The sequence below is a fragment of the Podarcis filfolensis genome (assembly GCF_964270895.1).
Source record: "Podarcis filfolensis genome assembly, chromosome: 6".
Taxonomy (NCBI): domain Eukaryota; kingdom Metazoa; phylum Chordata; class Lepidosauria; order Squamata; family Lacertidae; genus Podarcis; species Podarcis filfolensis.
Genome location: NC_139609.1, coordinates 96448149 through 96456574, shown reverse-complemented (window position 1 = coordinate 96456574; position 8426 = coordinate 96448149).

Genomic DNA, 8426 nt, shown 5'->3' with positions numbered 1-8426 from the left:
AGGAAGTCTGCATGGGAGTTTCAGCAATCACTCTCTGAGCGCTGATTTCAGGCTCATTATTATCCTGCTACCTGTGGAAGACATGTCCAGAAGGACAGCATGTACAGCAAACAGGTAGGTGATTGCACGGGAGGTTTTCAGTGGGAAACTGGGATGGGTCCCTGATCCAGAATGAAGCCCCACTGTCTCCCTTAAGAGGAAAAAAAGGAGGTAAGGAGATTGTGCAAAATTAGATACTTGTGTGTAATCAAAATAAAATTGTGCTTTGCTCAAGGGCCCACAACTTCGATGAGAACCAGCCCTCCGTATGAATTTATTTGCCATGACTTGTACACCACCTATCTACAAACTGCAGTCAAGGCACAATGCCATGGTGTAAAATACAAAAATGCGTCAATTGCTTGTTTGTTTGCACATTTTTCTATACTGCTCCACGAAATGCTCTCTCTGTTGAAGAAGAGCATAGAATCAGATAATTGTAGAGTTGGAAGGGACCCACAGAGTCATCTAGTCCAACCCCAGGCAAGGGTGGAATCACAGCCCTGTGTGTGCATGTGCGCCTGCCCCGCCCCCCCCCCCCCGCTGTTCAGCAATAAATGAAGGTAAGGGATATAACAAGGTCCAGTATCAAAGGCCACATGTATCGGAGTACCAACCTGTGAGAATCACTAGAGGGAAGAGTGTTGTTGCGTCTGGATTCTACTTGCAGGCTTTCCAGGGGCATTGGGCTGGCCACTGTGAGAACAGGATTTGAGGCTAGGTAGGCAATTGGCCTGTTCAAACAGGCAAAAAAGGTAAAGGTAAAGGACCCCTGGATCATTAAGTCCAGTCAAAGGTGACTATGGGGCTGCGGCGCTCATCTCGCTTTCAGGCCAAGGGAGCTGGTGTTTGTCCACAGACAGCTTTCCGGGTCATGTAGCCAGCATGACTCAACCACTTCTGGCACAACAGGACACTGTGATGGAAGCCAGAGCGCACGGAAATGCTGTTACCCATCCCGCTACTGTGGTACCTGTTTATCTACTTGCACTGGTGTGCTTTCGAACTGCTAGGTTGGCAGGAGCAGGGACGAGCAACGGGAGCTCGCCCCGTCACAGGGATTCGAACCGCCGACCTTCTGATCGGCAAGCCCAGGAGGCTCAGTGGTTTAGACCACAATGCCACCCACGTCTTTTGGTTCAAACAGGGTCTGGGTACTGGCAACACTATTGGCTCGTCTTATTTTAAAGATGTAAGCACAAATTGTGGTTCTGTAATGACGACGCTTTAGCTGTGATTCCTGCATTGCAGGGGGTTGAACTAGATGACAGTTCTATGAGTCTATGAACGTACAAATCTGTTCCTTTTAATTTTTTTTCAAAAGGCAGATCAGTCAAAAGTACAGACTTATCTAATGCACAGCGTGGTTTTCACCCTCTGGCAGATGGATAACTGACAAAGTACTTTGATTGCACTGAAAGTCACAGAGCGTTCCTTATTTTGAAACACTGAAATATAATATTTGAACACACACACGCCCCCAAAATGTGGGATGAACGAACGATTGCCAGGAAGACGTGTCAACGTGCAAGCAAATCGTGATGAATGCACAGTCATGCAACCTCCTTGCAAAGCGCCGGGGCTCAAAGAAAGCCCCACACAGATCAGGCAGGATCTAGCCTCCATGTCAGATTTGTGCGAGCCAGTCAGGATGGCTGATCAATACAAAGGCTGTCCCATAGCCTAAGGTAGGATTCTGACCACCAGGCCACTACGACAAGGCCCACATAAACAGCCATGCAATGAATCCCCCCCCCCAAGCGTAGAGGGGCCTCTTGCCTCCCCACGAGATCCGGGCGGGAGAGTCGGAGACATTTGTATTCCAAAGTCATCATGCAAAAAGTGTTCAATTATTCATTCCAGCTAATTGCTGCACGGAGCCTGAAATGCACATTAATCGCCTCATCAGCCTGAGAGCCGTTAGATGAGGTCATCTCTTTGATGAGGCTAACAGCAAATTGGTTCTCCCCTCACCTGTCCTGATCTTGCAGCAGCTGAGCTTCTACCTCTAACATTAAATAAGTTGGAGTTCTTGTTATTAAATATACCAAGAAAAAAGCACACCAAGAACTCAGGCCAATAACGAATCATTGTGTTATACATATCCTTATGAGTTTGAGTTTGTAATCTCTGTTTGAGATTGTAATTTCTATTTGCATTTGCAATCCTTATCAGAATACATACTTTTGAATGGATTAGTTTTTGCTACAGTTGGCTATTGATTTGCGCGTAGAGACCACTCCCACTACTGAAACTTATATTGGCCTGAGTTCTTGGTGTGCTTTTTTCTTGAGCTTCTACTTCTGACACCCACGCAAAAGAACTCAAGGAGGTTTAGGAGAGCAGTCAGTGCTTTTAAGGGTGACTCCCAATGGCAAAGTATCTGCACAATAAAAGGTAAAGGTAAAGGGACCCCTGACCATTAGGTCCAGTCGTGGCCGACTCTGGGGTTGCGGCGCTCATCTCGCTTTACTGGCCGAGGGAGCCAGCGTACAGTTTCCGGGTCATGTGGCCAGCATGACTAAGCCGCTTCTGGCAAACCAGAGCAGCGCACGGAAACGCCGTTTCCCTTCCCGCCGGAGCGGTACCTATTTATCTACTTGCACTTTGACGTGCTTTTGAACTGCTAGGTTGGCAGGAGCAGGGACCGAGCAACGGGAGCTCACCCCGTTGCAGGGATTCGAAAATACTGTGTCCCAATGACATCTTACAGGACCCAGACAGGAGCATAAGAGCCTAGGATGAGCACAGCTGCTGGATCAGGCCAAAGGGGGCCCATCTACTGCAGCATCCTGCTCTCACAGAGGCCAACCACATGCCTGCAAAAGCCCACAAGCAGGATCTTGTGATTCCCAAGCACACTGCCTCCAGCAATGGAAGTAGCACAGCAAGTACATGGTTTGACTGTTGGATTAGGACCTGGGAGATCAGGGTTCGAATCCCCACGCAGCCATGAAGCTCACCTTGGGCCAGCCACTATCCACAGGAGCCAAGTCTATGGGGGCGAGGCCCCCTCACCCCACAATAAAATATTTGAGGAGGTTGGGGCTCCCCAAAGTAGATGGGCATTGCCATTCAAATCATGTGTGCGCCATGTGATCGATTATGTGGGGCGAGGCTTGTTATATTCCAAGTGCGGTATTTTGTTCAAGTTTGCACCCCGTCACCATCTCTTAGCCCAACCTACCTCACAGGGTTGTTGGGAGGATGAAATGGGGAGGAAGAGAAACATGGGCACTACCTTGAGAAGAAAGGTGGCATATATATGTAATAAATATGAATGAGTTACAGGTAGGTAGCCGTGTTGCTCTACCGTGATCGAAACTATTGTTGTTGTTTAGTTGTGTCTGCCTCTTTGTGACCCCCTGGACCAGAGCACGCCAGGCCCTCCTGTCTTCCACTGCCTCCCGAAGTTTAGTCAAACTCGTGCTGGTAGCTTTGAGAACACTGTCCAGCCATCTCGTCCTCTGTCGTCCCCTTCTCCTTGTGCCCTCCATCTTTCCCAACATCAGGGTCTTTTCCAGGGAGTCTTCTCTTCTCATGAGGTGGCCAAAGTCTTGGAGCCTCAGCTTCAGGATCTGTCCTTCTAGGGAGCACTCAGGGCTGATTTCCTTCAGAATGGAGAGGTTGGATCTTCTTGCAGTCCATGGGACTCTCAAGAGTCTCCTCCAGCACCAGAATTCAAAAGCATCCATTCTTTGGCGATCAACCTTCTTTATGGTCCAGCTCTCACTTCCTAGCGCCTTAGAGACCAACTAAGTTTGTTTTTGGTATGAGCTTTCGTGGTATCTGAAGAAGTGTGCATGCACACGAAAGCTCATACCAAGAACAAACTTAGTTGGTCTCTAAGGTGCTACTGGAAGGAATTTTTAAAATTTTGTTTCAAATATGAATGAAAAGTTGCCACTGACAGCCTTATCCGAAGAACCTGCTACCCAAATGCAACATGGAAAGCTGCCTCCCACTAAGTCAGACCTGGTCCATTTAGTTCAGTATTGTCTGCACTGACTGACAGCAGCTCTTCATGCATTGAGATCCCTCCCTGGAACCTGCCAAGGCGATTGCTCTGCGTGCACTTTCCTACTAAGTTCTAGACGCACCCCTGCGTGGCCACAGGGTTGATGTCTTTTTGTGAGCACTGTGCCTTTCACAGTGGATGTTCAACAGGTGCAGCTTTCCTGTGCGTCTGTGCTAGGGAAGACTTTCCCATTTAGTTTCTTCCTTTTTTTTTAAAGAAATATTTATTGAAGTTTTACAAAAACAAATATGCAGAAACACATAATAAAGGAAAAAATAAAAATAAAAATACAACATATAAAAACACAGAAAAAATAAGAAAAATTAAAAACAATTCCATTTTTCATAACTTAAAACTCATTTGCTTGTTTCCTTGACCTCCTCACACCTCCCCTTCTTGTATTCCCATTTGAATAATCAAATCAGCAAATCCTTACCCTCTTTCATTTATCTTAACTCTATATATTAACATTTTATAACTCTGTATTTTCATCCATTATCAATTCATTTTTGCATATTCTTATTAACTTTGTTGCTAATACCACTTATTTCCAATCCAACATCATTTTAATTATGTTTTTACCTATTTATAACCCTTTTTTCATATTCTCTTGAAGCATTACAGCTGAAAACCACTTAATTTCTATCCAACATCATTCTAACATTCATTAATTTTACAATATTTCTGTAGATAGTCTTTAAATTTCTTCCAATCTTCTTCCACCGACTCTTCTCCCTGGTCTTGGATTCTGCCAGTCATTTCTGCCAATCCCATATAGTCCATCACCTTCATCTGCCATTCTTCCAGAGTGGGTAGATCTTGTGTCTTCCAATACTTTGCAATAAGTATTCTTGCTGCTGTTGTAGCATACATAAAAAAAGTTCTGTCCTTCTTTGGCACCAATTGGATGACAATGCCCAGAAGGAAGGCCTCTGGTTTCTTCAGGAAGGTATATTTAAATACCTTTTTCATTTCATTATAGATCATTTCCCAGAAAGCCTTAATTCTTGGGCACGTCCACCAAAGGTGAAAGAATGCACCTTCCGTTTCTTTACATTTCCAACATTTATTATCGGGCAAATGATATATTTTTGCAAGCTTGACTGGGGTCATGTACCACCTGTATATCATTTTCATAATATTCTCTCTTAAGGCATTACATGCCGTAAATTTCATAACTGTGGTCCACAACTTTTCCCAGTCAGCGAACATAATGTTATGTCCAACATCTTGTGCCCATTTAATCATAGCAGATTTCACCGTTTCATCCTGAGTATTCCATTTCAACAGCAAGTTATACATCCTTGACAAAATCTTAGTTTTGGGTTCTAACAGTTCTGTTTCTAATTTTGATTTTTCCACCTGGAAGCCAATTTTCTTATCCAAATTATATGCCTCCATTATCTGATAATAATGAAGCCAATCTCGCACTTTGTTTTTTAGTTTCTCAAAGCTCTGCAATTTTAGTCTATCTCCCTCTTGTTCCAAAATTTCCCAATATTTCGGCCATTTGGTCTCCATATTGAGTTTTTTCTGGGCTTTTGCTTCCATTGGTGACAGCCACCTTGGGGTTTTATTTTCCAATAAATCCTTATATCTTATCCAAACATTGAACAAAGCTTTCCTGACAATATGGTTCTTAAATGCTTTATGTGCTTTAACCTTGTCATACCACAAATATGCATGCCACCCGAAAACATTGTTAAAACCTTCTAAATCCAAAATGTCTGTGTTCTCAAGAAGCAGCCAGTCTTTCAACCAGCAGAATGCTGCTGATTCATAGTAAAGTTTAAAGTCTGGCAGGGCAAATCCACCCCTTTCCTTTGCATCAGTTAATATCTTGAATTTTATTCTGGGCTTCTTGCCCTGCCAGACAAATCTAGAGATATCTTTCTGCCACTTCTTGAAACAATCCATCTTGTCCACAATTTGCAGTGTTTGAAACAAAAACAGCATTCTAGGCAATACATTCATCTTTATAGCTGCAATTTGACCCAACAAGGAAAGCTTCAAATTTGACCAAATTTCTAAGTCTTTTTTCACTTCCGTCCAACATTTTTCATAATTATCTTTAAATAGATTCCCATTTTTTGCTGTCATGTTAATCCCCAAGTATTTCACTTTCTTAACCACAGTCAAACCTGTCTCATTCTGAAACCTCTCTCTTTCAATCGGTGTTAAATTTTTCTCTAAAACCTTAGTTTTTAACTTGCTCAACTTGAATCTTGCCACTTGACCAAATTCTTGAATTAGTTCTAAAACCCTTTTAGTACTAGATTCTGGCTCCTGTAACGTCAATACTAAATCATCTGCAAATGCTCTCAATTTGTACTGTTTGGCTCCGACCTGTATACCTTTAACCCATTTAGTTTCTTCCTGTTAGGCAGCTGCTGGAGACAGCAAGGGAGCCAATTCTCAGCTCACCAAGTGAGCAAGCCTGTTCATGCCGAAGGATGCCTGTTGCCGCTGTTCAACTCATGCGCCGCTTGCAACATTCTGCATTTGGAGCTTGGGAGGCTCACCTCGCTTCCCTGGAAAAGGCGGCAGCGGCGGGACTTTCCTGGCACAAAGACACCCCACACCAACATCCCAACACCACACGCTCCCTGCTTTGAGCTGCCACCAGGTGGAACAGTTAGCTTTAGAACGCTTTCAATTCCATTCTGATTTATTAGGCATTTTATACTTAAAAGTCTCAAAATGTGATTTGCAATACAACATAAAAAAACACACATTGAAAAACGCAGAGTGACAACTAGCGTACAGTAACAGCACATACACCCTGGAACTCCCTGCCGATTGATATCAGGCAGGAGCCTTCACCATATTCTTTTCAGCACCTGCTAAAAACATTTGTATAAAAACAATGTATTTTCATATTTTTGAAACGTTAATATTTCATTTGCTTTTTTAAATTGCATTTGCATTTTTATTGTTTGTGAGCTGCCTTGGGGTGTGTTTTTTTGGCCAAAAGGCAGTATATTAATTGTTACGGAAATTACCGGGCGGGGGGCATCTTTAAAGTTGTTAAATGTTACAAATATTATGCCTGAATGTATCCTTTCAACTTGACAGCTCAGGGAAGTTACCTAGCTTTAAAAATCATATAGAATCATCTCCTTTGCCAGTTTCCTCCATTCCAACACTATTTTGCGCTTGGAAAGGGGACTCCAGGAAGTGCCCAGGGGTGACAATTGCTGAGCTGATTGTTGGCCAAGGAAAGCCTAATCTCATCACCAGACTTGCCAAGGGGTCCAGACATGCAAAGGAAGTTCTATTGTACTTTGGGTGGTGGGACTTCAGAAGGTGTTTGCGTCAGTTGCTTGAAACCACAGAAGGGGAGAGTTGCTCTTCTGCTCAGATCCTGCCTACAGGTTTTCCCCTGGGACATCTGGTTGCCCCTGTGAGAACAGGATGCTGTACTGGATGGGCCTCATCTAGCCAGCTCTCTTCTTATGTTCATCAGCAAAGGAAAGGTCCAGGTGCTTTTGCTGAAGGAGATGGTTGCAATGCTCTCCGCCTGTTTTACTTGGGGTGGGGGGTGGGGTGGGAGAATTGTCTGACTTGCATTGCTTTAATACGCACAAACTGAAATAAAAAAAGGGTTGATTCGCTTTAAGTCCAACAGAGCTTCCAAACAACCACTATTTTTGGGTGGGATGCAATCCCAAATTAAGTTTGCATGTTTCCTGTTGATTCGGAAGCAGGGCCGGATTGAGGCTTGATGAGGCCCTAAGCTACTGAAGGTGATGGGGCCCTTTATATGCCCAGCTGTCCTTTGCCAGCATCAAATTGTTGCTGGTTTTTTTGTGTTGAATATACACACTATGGTAATTTATGGACCTAAAAAGTAAAGGTAAAGGGACCCCTGACCATTAGGTCCAGTCGTGGCCGACTCTGGGGTTGCGGCGCTCATCTCGCTTTATTGGCCAAGGGAGCCGGCGTACAGCTTCCAAGTCATGTGGCCAGCATGACGAAGCCGCTTCTGGCAAACCAGAGCAGTGCACGGAAACGCCGTTTACCTTCCCACTGGAGCGGTACCTATTTATCTACTTGCACTTTGACGTGCTTTCAAACTGCTAGGTTGGCAGGAGCAGGGACTGAGCAACGGGAGCTCACACCGTCGCGGGGATTCAAACCGCCGACCTTCTGATCAGCAAGTCCTAGGCTCTGTGGTTTAACCCACAGCGCCACCCACGTCCCTAATTCATGGACCTAAAATGTATCTAAAGCCATTTGCACATAACAAATAGGAGCCTACACAACACAAAACACTGTTGCTGTATGTAGGTTTTATTTTATTTGTTTGTTATCTTATATTATGGTAATGTACATTACGGGTTTTTTCCCCTTTAATTTTTTCTGGGGG